The sequence below is a fragment of the Fopius arisanus genome, unplaced genomic scaffold (assembly GCF_000806365.1).
Source record: "Fopius arisanus strain USDA-PBARC FA_bdor unplaced genomic scaffold, ASM80636v1 scaffold00001, whole genome shotgun sequence".
Classification (NCBI taxonomy): domain Eukaryota; kingdom Metazoa; phylum Arthropoda; class Insecta; order Hymenoptera; family Braconidae; genus Fopius; species Fopius arisanus.
This window is the reverse complement of record NW_011887740.1, coordinates 3,292,886-3,305,105: the sequence shown is the minus strand read 5'-3', so window position 1 is coordinate 3,305,105 and position 12,220 is coordinate 3,292,886. Positions and strand designations below refer to the sequence as shown.

The following is a 12,220-nucleotide window of genomic DNA, read 5'->3' as shown; positions in this document are numbered from 1 at the left end:
CATTTTCCCTCATCTCATCCCGATTTTTTCCACTCGTCCGCTCTTTTATTCATCACATTTGTTCGTTTCGGCGATTTTTTTTCCTTCAACCATTTTGAATATACTGGAAAAAAAATTGCCAAGGCTTCATTTACTTGGGTGAAATATTCATTTTTTCAGATGATATATCTGCAGTTAGAGCTATATCTCTTTTACTGATCTTTTGACGATTTTGTGGAATTGTCGTAGAAAATTCATTTCCGGAGATGCTTTTTGGGCGCCAACAATGAATGTCACTTCGTTGACAATTATTATCAACTTATTCGAGATGAAATATCAAAATAAAAAAAAATCACTTACATCTCTGACTCGCCAGGGCTCGGAAAAATTCGTAGATTGCATTGAAAATACCGTAAAAAAAGGGGGCCGCGGGTGGTGAATAGTCGGGGGCAATTGGTGGATACTGGCCACTGGAGTTGTCCAACCGGCGACGACGCCAGGAGAAGTTGCACCATTATTTAGCCTTTGAATGCGCGATAAGAGAAATCGCGGCTGTTTCGGACAGACATTGTTCGGGTGCCGGACTGGTGCTCCCTTTTCCGTAGTTAGTGAAAACCAGAGCTACCCAGTGAGCCCCACCGACCCCTCTCACCCTGTCTTCGACCACCCCTTGGTCCAGCCTTGGTCCACCGATGGACCCAGCTGTATGTCTGTATTTGTGGCTGACCTCCGTCGGAGAGTGGACTCCACTGTAGTACGAACAGTCTCTGTGTCTTCTATTCCAAAAGCTTTCTCATACATAACCAACCCACACTGGGAATAACACACGCAAACGAGGAGACGCGAAACGTGTGACCTGACCAACGATATATTATAGTTTAAAACTTCATTGCAAGCCGTGCACCGCAGGGTAGGCGAGCACCGGGAGAGCTGCAAATGTCGGCAATCCGATCGTTTTTTTTTCTGGATAGGGGGGATGAGATTGGGTTTCAAAACGCATTTGCCTACCATTTGGTTTTCAACCAGGAAAGGGGGGTACTAATTTTATCTCTGTTTTTTGAACACTCTTGTTCACATTTTGAAAAGCCCCAGCAACTCATACGCCCATTCATTTCATTCGCCCCAGGCCTTTCCTTCCACCACCAACCACATCTCTCTCCCTCTCGCTCTCTCTTTTCCACTCTGAATTTGTTTTTTTATGTGTACAATATCCCACAGGCAATACGCATTACGCACGTACGCAGTCTCATGAAATTTTCACTGAGAAATAAATTCCATGAAATTGGATAAATCTGGTTTACTCGCGGAGCGACTTCATTAGGACAATGAAGGGTTATAAATAAATCTGACAAATCATGAAATCTGGGGTTTATTGAATTTGTTATGGAGTTATTCACTCGGTGTCACCCGCAGTTTCCTCCCTGTTGCTTTTGTATCAAATGATTTTCATCAGTAGTACAGACAAACAATATGGTGACACGGTGGGGTTTGGGTTTGTGGGGTGGGGAGAGGTGAAAAGGGGAACGAAAAATTTGGATGGAATAAAAATGAGCTATCGATATACTGCTAATGCAATTTCATTTAATTTCCTTTGAAACAGTCTCTCGTTTGCGATATTGAATTTTCGTTATGAGCTAGTCGCGGCTCTCTTTTATATGCCATCGTTATTTCGTGCACCTCTCCAATGCTCCAAACCACCCACTGTCTCCCTCGGTGCATATACATATAATTGCTTTGGTGCCAAAATAATAATGCCAATGCCAGGGGTTTGAATTAATCCGATAACATTATCATCGACAGGAAAATGGTTATTGAGTCTACATTAATGGAAAAAAATCATCCCCGGGAATGGCACCCCATTTTGTATGATGAGATTTTCAATTCGCGATTTCCCATTGAGATGAGCTTTTATCGTTTTTCCAGAATATGGGGGGAATCGTTTAGAAATTTTTATTAGGTCATTTTGATTCGCGAAATGCTGGAGAACTGAATTTACGGAAGGGGCGGGCACCTGGCCGATTCTGGAAATGGTTTTTGCGCCTGAAATGAATTCGTCCATTGATTTGGGAGGAGTGCTTTGTCTGGATAGGGACATGGAGGATTTTTTAAAATAATAGCCTAGTCTTCAGATTACACGCAGAGAAAAATCCTGAAAAAAGTACACGACGTGAGAGAGAGTTTTTCCTTAAAACTCTTTAAGTTCGACGAGTTCGGAAAAAAATCCGCGACACTACCATGAATTTGAGCAAATAATAAAGTTTATTGACCGTCCCTTATTTTTTATCATGATTTTAGATAAAACTGACTGAAATCATTCTGCAGCCCACAATTCTGTCTATGAAAAATCTGCAGTCTGTAAATGTCTTCTTTAATTTATTTCCGTTCCTTACAGATCGAGGGGGCTCTGAAAAATTTAAAGACACGTAATTTTTCAACAGCCGTGTCTCGTCAGATGACCGAAATGAGATCAGGCAGTATTTTGAATATTGATTGCATCCGAAAACATCGGATAGAGCAGCACCTGACGTTGGAGACTCTCCTTCGCAACTAGGTTTGCAGTGCAAACAATCGGCGATTAATTAACTAATTAGATTGTTGGATTGATTCGACGATCGTCATCGGGTCACTGGTTTTTCGGCAAATCGTATCAAACCGGCTGGGTGTTATCTAACCTGCGCTTAATATAATCCACCTCGTGGTAAATACCCTCGTAACTGAGACGCACTCGTATGTACACGGTTAATACTGTATTTGTGACTTGTCTATTTGGCCAGAGGAGGAGACAAGGGACATTAGGATACTATTGGTACATTATCAACGGGCATTAATACTGTTGGACGCCTCTTGGACTACTATCGCATTGCACGCTAAGATAATTACCCGGTGAAATATAGTACTGGGCAAGGTAACACCCTTGATTACAGAGGAGAAACCTCCTCCAGCCAAGGGATGCTATGTATTTTATTCACTAATCTTGGAAATCCTCTCCAGTGTCCGTCCTTAGTTGAAAAGATAGATAATTCTCAGTCTAGACAATTTCGAAAAATAAAGACCGGGATATCGCCGAAAATTTCCACAAGCCAAAGACCAAAAAATACCACAAAATAAAACGAGAAGAAAAACAAAAATGTTTTAAATCAATTCTGTGTATGTAAATATGGATTTACAGTATGAATTGATCAACGTGTAATTTTCTCCTTAAAGCGTTAATTCGCGTGAGAACCCCACCAGAAATTCAGTCTATTGAAAAAATCAGTAGAAAATGGAGAGTTCCCAGAATGAGCTGTTAATAATTGGCCAGAGGTGCGTGATATTAAAGCAAGATTTCCTCTCTTCGAGTATTAATTAGACAATTCCCTCCGCGAAATTTCGACGGGGAATAACGCCAGAGGTAATCCGTTAGATTCCCCCAAACTTTCGGGATTTTCACCGAATATTCAAACTACGGCATTATCGAATATGTAACGACGGTAAAATGAATATTCTTTAGGACTCCGTTGGGAAAATGACGAGATTGGACGGCCCAAGGGCCCCGAAGTACAACGCCTCGGTGAAAATTTTTGTTTTAACAATAAACTGACACCAATGATCCATGGGGAAGGATAAATACTCGAAACGTCTAATGGTTAACAGTTTTGGGGATATACAGTGGAGAATGGAAGTCGAGGAATTTCATCAAGTTGTTTCGAGGACGTCGAAATAGTTGGCGGAGTACATAAGGTGTTTTCCGTTGTGTGAGACATCCGGTGGGTGGGGTAGGGGATGTGGGGGAGGCTGAGAGAGCAGGAGGTGTCTGATAGACAACAAGAGAGCAATGCCGAGTTACCGACGTTTGATTTACACCATTTCTCAAGCCAACATGCAATCCGCTCCTGTCCCTCTTTGCCATTACACTCAGAGTCTCGACTGAGACTCCAAGCCTATATGCAGTCGCTCTGCATTCGCAACCTCGTCAAATTTCATTCCCCTGGAATATTCCCAGGAGTCGATAACTCGGGGATACCAAAGTTCCATATCACCGGTGTGAGTTGTGTGCATGAGTAAACCACTGGGAAAAGCAGAGTGGCACGAGACATTCGGATGGATCTGTAGGAGTTCGTTGGACTGCTCAAATAGATTAGTCCGGTTGTGCAAACTACGTAAACTCTTCGGGCGACGGTTATGTTTTTGGCTGACGGGGGAGGGGCTGGAATGGATGGAATTCGATACACTGTTAAAATTAAATGGATATTTTCGAGAAAACGGCTATTTAATCGGTAGAGGATTCTTCGAGATATTCTCTGTTAAAATTTTTTTGAAATTTCCGTCACGTATGATCACGTTCCGGTATGTATGATATGACGGAATATTAAAAAAAATTAACAGATTAATTTCGTAAGTTTTAGGATTCAAGAGAAACTTTTATAAAAGCCCTCGTACGGAAAATATGCAATGTATGTGCGAATGTATATTAATTAAGAATATTTTCCAGAGGGAAAGGAAATTTGTGGTATATAATGGGTATCTCTTAAAAATAAAAATCCATTTCACTTATTGAAAGTGCCCAAGAGAATAAAATCCAATAGCTGATATATATATTATTTCTATCAAGGAATACTGATCACAACTAGACTGCAGTGCATAATTGGTTTAGAAGAAGAAATGAAAGTTTTCCTCTATCTGATGGAATGATTCATAACCCCCAGTCTTGCCAAGTTTTCAAACAAAGAAATTTCTTCTCAAGTGAATAATTGAATAACCCGGAAAGAGCGTTTAACATTTCTTGTGAAGAATTCCCGATGGAAATATTCCGAATCATCAAAGCCACGAATTCAAAATCTCATGCACAATAAATGGTGAAAATTTGAGTGGCCCATTAGTCCACCTCGATTTCACGTTATTCTTCCTGAAGTGAAGATTTCATTGTACTACCAGAGAGAGCGCCCGATTTAAATCCACCCCAGCAACTTACCATCCTGGTTTGCCTTAAATAATAGATTTTTAATCCAGCCTAGCCAAGGAAAAATGACTGGCCCGCGCTTTGGCCCAAGGGCCATCGGTCTACTCGGCCAGAATTTTCTCGTTTTGCTGGCTGCCTCCATATCATTCCTTGGTTTTGGTCCCAGCGGGGGAGCGAAAAAAGAATAGAAAAGAGTGGCCGAGAAATGGGAGAAAAGACAGAGAGAGAGAGAGTGATATCGAAGGAGAATTCCCCCGGAAATCACGAGGCCAGACCGGCCTCAAATAAATCCTTCGCCACGGGCAAACTTTTTCATTCCCTCTCCGGATTCGGACACTGTGTATGTGGTACACTAACAGTGTGCTGTACACTATGACGAAAGCTCGATCTCTCTCGATCTCCCTCCATCTCCCTCTCTGGTTGCTAGGCTTGTGTGGTCGGATGTACGTGAAAAAAGACACGGAATTCCGGGACTAAATCCACCCCGTGTTTCCGATAGTCTGAAGAATTGAAAGCGGCAATTGCTCCTATATCGGATCGTTGAGTACCACTGCTTGGCCAGGGTTACCACAGACTCATTTATTTCCATCTCTCTTCTACATCTGGACCCTCGGAATTGGTGTATTTTCGTGTGTCCCATGGTCAGCGTCGTATGGCCAAACCGAGAGACGAGTCGACTCGAATCCACAAATGTGTTTTCCCTTGTTACAGTGGCTCTCGTGAGCGAATCGCACTGGGGGTCCAGTGGATCGTTTGGCTTGACCAGACGCCAGTTGTACAGCCACAACGTACCCCATTTATATTCTAGGCATTCTCCGTAAATGCCTGTATGTGAAATCGCTCCGTTGCCAACAAGTCAGGGGACCCTCAATGAGCCCTTTCTTTGAACAAGAAACACTATGAAAATCCACCGCTGAAAAGTTTTTGTCTTTCGGGTATTGCAGAAAGCTTCTGAAGATTATGGAAGGTTCGAGATGTTTTCGCTACTCAACAGCTTTATTTTATTTACCAGCTCGGAGCATTCATGAAGAATCAGGATTGCAACCATTTTTCATTTTTTCTTTCCATTTTCATTTAATCAATGGACAAATTCCATTTGAATAATAGTGACTCTCCCTGTGAATTCTTAAAAGCCTGTGAATTCTTGAAAGCCTGTGAATTCTTTTTTGACATCTGAGAATATGGTTAATCGACTCAAATTACTAATCAACCTCCGAAATTCAATGATGACTTCTTATAGCTCGAATAAGAACCACATGGATCCATAAGTTATCCCGTTATTTTGTTCGGTGTTCCCCCCGGGATAATGGGAGGATTGAACCGAGATACCCGAGTGGATACTTCGTTGGAAAGCCTTTGTTGCGGTTGACCCCAGCCTCACCCGCGACTCTAATTGTTACAGAGGGTGTACCCTCCCCTCGCTGACTGCCCCCATACCAGGCCCTTCGAACAAACACTGCATGCACAATTTTCGTACCGAGCCGCCGGCCGATAGTCGACGGATCCATCGGTTGGCTATCGGTAATGAAAAAAAAAATGAAAATAAAAAAAAAATACGCTAGAATGCGGAAGAGCCAAGCGGATAGGGCTGGGGGTAAAAAAAGGGTATGAGAGCGGAGAGGATACGCCAGGCAATAAATATACGAAGATTAGATCGGCAAGTCAGCGTTTTCGAAAGCCAATAATTCGCGTGAAATATCGACGATCCTGCTCGGACACGTAGGGCTGGGTAAAAAAAGAGAGTTTTTGGGTGATATCAAGTGAGGGCTGACATGTAAGAGGGCGAATGATGCAGTCAACCATCAGCCCAAGCTATCCACTTGTCTTTATGTCTGGTGCATCGACAATAAACCTTAATAATGTGAAATAAGATGGAGGGTTTTGAGGATCCAAAGGTGGTACTACTCACGAGAACTGGAAAGAAAAGTGTCTTTACGTCAGTCTTCCGTGGTCATGGGTTCCAATAGTCGTAAAACATTAGCCTCGCTCACCCAAGTCGGGGGGAAGAAGTAAAAAAAAAAACTGGAGGTGGCCAGGACATTTCGATGAGAACTGTGCATTCGATTCGTCTGGTGGAATACTCTTGGGCGTGTCGTAAAAAAATATCCATGGTGCACGTAAGCGACATGAGCTTGGGTACATTAAACGTGAACGCTTGTGTTCTACTCAATATCATTCGAAAATGAGTCCCGAGAAAGGAATCGGAATTTTTCAGTGTGTAGTGGCCGCTGAGTTGAGTCAATTTGATAAAAAAATTTTTTTTAATTTTTACCAGGATTTTTTCCCTGATTCTCAGCGAAGATGAAAGCTCCTAGAGTGGTCTAAAAGGATTACATGTCCTCATTAGCCGACAATTTCCTTTCACTCTACTTTTAGATTGCATCAGGCGACTTTTACGCTCGAGTTGACGCGTGTATTAGAGTTATGCAATTTGCGGCATCTGTCTGAGACGTCACACCGAGGAGTGAAGGGATACGAAGTTCTATCTGTAGAGTTTGAAGCTGAAATTCCTACCCAACATTAGGCACTACGATTTCTGATATATCAGCAGTGTCTCGCAGCTCGTTCGCCTTACGATGGTATTCTCCCCCTGCTAGGATGAAATGAAAAGGAGAGAACGTCGAACATTCGTAGACGAGGGAAAAAAAATTATTTTTCTCAATCAGATTTCAACCAATCGGGGTGCAGCATTCAAGAAGACAATTTTACTTTAAATTTTTCCTCATACTCTTCCGATGATGAGCGAAGTATCCCGAATACTTCGCTCTTTCACTTCCTATCACATTTCATCTTCTAAATGAAACTCAAAAATTAATGAGGCATTTTTCTGCGGGATTATGTGTTGCGGGAAAATCTCCGGCTGTAACTGCATCATATTTTGATATTATCATATATTTTGGATTGTGATATTTGAGTATATTTATATCGAGTTTATATGTGTGAATATGTACTGTCCTCGGTGCTCGGTGCCGTAGAAAAAAAAAATGAGGATTGACGGTCGGAGGAATCAGCCCGTATGATTCTCAGACGAAAATCCGTCGTTCTCAGGCCTAACGTCGACGTCTTTTTTCCATGTGTACGGTAGAACGGGTGGCAGTGGGGATTTTATATAAGCCAACGTTGACACGTGAATGTACTTCCATAGCACCCGATCGTTGGACTAGAATACATACGCCACATACATATGAACACAGTGAAGAAATGCCTATATATAGTCGACAGGTTCACGCTCTACCGCCCTTAATCGGCGGGAGCCAAGACCCCCGAGGAAGGGAAAAAGGAGAGTTTTCTTTATTAAACCTCCGCGAAGTGACCGAAATATGTGCTTATATGTATTATAGCTGGAGCTGAGGCTTGAACATGGCAAAACACCCCTGTCTGCCCCCCTGGCTTTACTCACAGGGCGACACTGATGGTCTAGCTCAAGACCCGTTACCGCGTTTTCTACTCTCCACCGTTGGTTGCCTTCACGCTTCGCCAGGAGAGCCCTTTTTCCTCTTCGCCTCTTGTCGTTTATTCCCACTCCCCCTCACCCTCACAGCGAACTACTTTCCACCCCGACTTCCAACATAATCCCCGCTACCTGCGTATCATCTTCAATAAACCGTGATTAACATTTTTAATGATGAGTTACGGGTAAATAACACTTCGGTGGTAAATGAGATGTACTGGGCTGAGTATGGGAACATATCCCTCGCATTATGGCGGCCTGGTCGGAGTGGATTTTGTAATGAGCTCATTAACTACTATTGGGTCTTCATGAATTGAATATTCAGGTATTTTGTTTCGCTATCGTTTTGCCGGAGAGAATTTTTCTATTTCAATTTCAGGTGTAATGTAATTGCTTTGGGTTTTTCGATTCGTCAAAAATGTAGTGAACTGAGGTGCAGTTCAATTAGCGCATTGAGATTAATGATTAATGCCGTCGAATAATTATTTTTTTGAGGAAGTCGGGATTTTTTGATAGTGCAATTTACCTGGGGATGGTAGAAGAAAGAGACAGTGAATGTGAATTAATCCATCCAGCACCTCAATGGCCTAGAATACGCCCAAGTTGAGCGTGAAAACAGCTCCTCACTCGATCGACGATTGAACCTCTCTATGGAGGGCTCGAACCCCTCGATATATGCTCGAACTCTGGTGTACCGTACTCCGGTGGTAGCCGTCCGATACTTACGCTCGAGAGAATCAACCACCGAGTAATTGACACGTGAAATCGCTCGCGGAGGAATGACTCACCAAGTGACTACCGCATGGTCGTACCGAGAGCGAGTTTAAATGAGAAAAGAGCCAATAAACGAATTCTCTAGCCATTCAATATCCTGCGGAAAAGGATCACCACGGGACTTTGACTATCTCCACCGGTGCATAAACACCCGTCACTCAAATTCCCACCCTGATGACTTGAAAATCGTTGATTAGCCATTTCACCTTCATATCTATTTCACAATCTCTCCATCCCAACGAGAAGACATTCAATAGCTTGAAAATCCATTCGCTAAAAATGTCTATATGTGGATCATCTGAATGCATACCAGGCTTCCGTTTTCTCAAGCAATAGCCAGTGAACGTGAATCGTGGTTTCATTCAAAGGATTCCTTCCTTCATCCCGAGAAGAGGCGCCTTGTGTATATAGATAACATACTTGGAGCACTCGGGTGTATGTGGTTGAATGGAAGTGAGGTTAGGTTACTGGACGAGTGGAAATACTCTTGTGCCGAAAGTTGTGAAAAGGCACTATCCAACCATTTATAGAAAGCTTCAGAGAAATCTTGGACGCATTTTACGATCTAACGCAACACGTTACATCGTAAACAACATCTGGCCTTTACATGTCATTCTGCTGCGCTCTATTCCCTAATCCGTTTTATAGTTCTTTTCATTGCCCCAGAACGTGCCTGATTTTTAAGTTTTTTTGTGACACCAGTTGGCGGATAGTCTCGAGTAATTATGACACTGGATTACGGATGGGGTGGTAGAGTTGACAGAAATAGCAAAGTTGGTACGAAAGTTTGTGGATAATGGGTAGAATCCGGATGGCGTTGCGCCTCACATTTTTCCCTGGGTTTCTTACACTGAGAGCACTACACCACTCGTCCTCCATCGTCTCATGGTACTTCCGGAGCCCAGTGGGGGTGCAGTCGCGACCCTTCGAGCTACCGAGAAGCAGGAAGCTGAAGACCGGAAGGTAAGGAAGGCACATATCATTGTGCCGTCGAGTGGCTTGAATATTTCAGTTGGACGGTAAAGAGCACTGGCGTCGTTTCTCTACTCTTGTGCTTCTGGGATACCGAGACTAACGGCTTCATGGCTGGGGCTGGGGGTGGAGGGCCTTGAAGGATGGACAGGGCACTGGTGGAATGGGGTGGCCCAGGCTCTTAGCTCTTTTCTTCGACGTAGACGTGGAGTTTCAACTAATCGGCCTATGAGAGGTACTTGCTACGGCGGAGGGCCAACCGGATAAAGAAAAATAGAGCTCCATTAAGACGAGGGAAGGGACGCTGAGATTCTTCACAGTGGGATATTCCGGATTATGATCTGCACCAGGTATTTGTTAGGCTGTGAGGGTACGTCTCATTTAGTCCAAAACCCACTTGTCCTTCAACTTCCTCTCACAATTTTTCGACTAAACTACTAGCGCCGAATATACTTCAAATTGTGAGTAAGAATTCAATTTAATATGGAAGCGCCAGAAATTTATTTGATTAATCATATTTTTTTCGAGTCGAGTCTATTTGCATTTTTGATATTACGGATTTCAATATTTTACATGTAGAAGTCTATGACTTCTGGTGAAGTTTGAACATCTCCTTCTCAGAACTTCCACCTTCGAAACTCTTAACCTGATCGAGGATTAGCAGGCGTCTAAAAAGTTTGACGCGTTCGTAACATGAAATCATTAAACACTTCGCAACTCCGTCTCTTTTATTGTGCAGACTGGGTACTACAGGTTGAAATCTCAAAGTTCTCATCCCTCCTGAAACTTCAGGTCCATCAAAGCCCGAACAGAATTGAATTTTCCATATGAACCGATCATTTCACAGGCGGTTTAAATTTTGAACCTCATTACGCGTATTGAGTATCAAATTCAATCGAATCTTTGACAAGTTGGGAGCCGAAGGAAACCGGGAAAATCCAAATGGAGTTGAAATAATTTGTAACTGAGAATAATGATGATACAGAGAGAATCCAAATATTTAGAGCGAATGGCGCGTCATTCGGATGCTTTGTCACTCGATTCTCTGAGGAATATAGCCTTTTGGAGTGACAATAGTCATTCGGAGTTGCAGCATCCGTCGAAATTGCGTGATCATGCGAAAGAATGAGGGGGTAAACTTGTTTATGCAGGTGTGTGAGGTGTGTTCATCGAAATTCACGGTGGAGGAAATTCGAAGGTGACGACAAACGAGCCAGACGGGACATGGTATAGCGGGTTGCTCAATATATACAGGTTAAAGGCGGTCATAACTATGTCACAGCTTCGTTGGACCGAATTCTCTTGGGCTATTTGCTGGGGGGGAGTGGACGGGAGCGGAAAAGGGGATGAGGCTCAAGCGGGGTTTTAGTGAGGGTGGCTGGGTTAAGTTTACGGGGTCAGTTTGTCGAGAGGCGGTCTCTCAACGGGGGCAACCGAGTTCTGGGATATCGTTATATAGATGCCTTGGGTTTTGCCTCAGCCCGGGTGGAGGGCCACCGGTGAGGGTAAGATTTAAGCCCTGACAACGTCTCAAGCCCAAGTGCACTGGAGTTCTCGTAGGCGAACACTGCCGAGGTACATGACAGTGACTACACCAGTATAAGGTTTCCACCAGCCAATCACCTGAAATCCGACTTTTCCGGGATATTTTTCCGTGCTCTGTCGAATTTTTTTTCACCCCACCGAAGTACACATCACGATAATTGACGGGAGAATTGGGGAAGTGATTGGGACTAGCGGGAAAATCTGATTTCGAAGGCTCTCTTTTTGGTGGGCGGAGAATCGAAGGCTTAATCATTCTGTAATGGGAAACTCAATGGTATTTAATTTTCAAGATGAATGAGACCTTTCATGATGTGATCTTAAACTGAATTAAACTCCGCAACATTGAGAATTCAGTTGCAACCGTTGCTGGGGGTTGAACAAATTTCTAACAGCGCATAACTAAGTGACTCAATTATTTACCGTAGCTACTCCTCAATTAAAAATAGAGTAATCCTTAAAAATGAGGGATAAAACTCCTGAATTTGGATGAAATCAGAAAAGTTTCCTCGAATATTCCATGCAAATCAAGAGTTAAAATCCCTTAATTTTATAATGACTGT

General features: G+C 43.0%; 1 protein-coding gene across 6 annotated transcripts in view; it reads right to left on the bottom strand.

Annotated features, from left to right (window-relative positions):
- The window catches only part of LOC105262860 (nucleolysin TIAR), a 268,436-nt gene that overhangs the window by 31,342 nt on the left and 224,874 nt on the right, over positions 1-12,220 (bottom strand). The window lies entirely within an intron of this gene.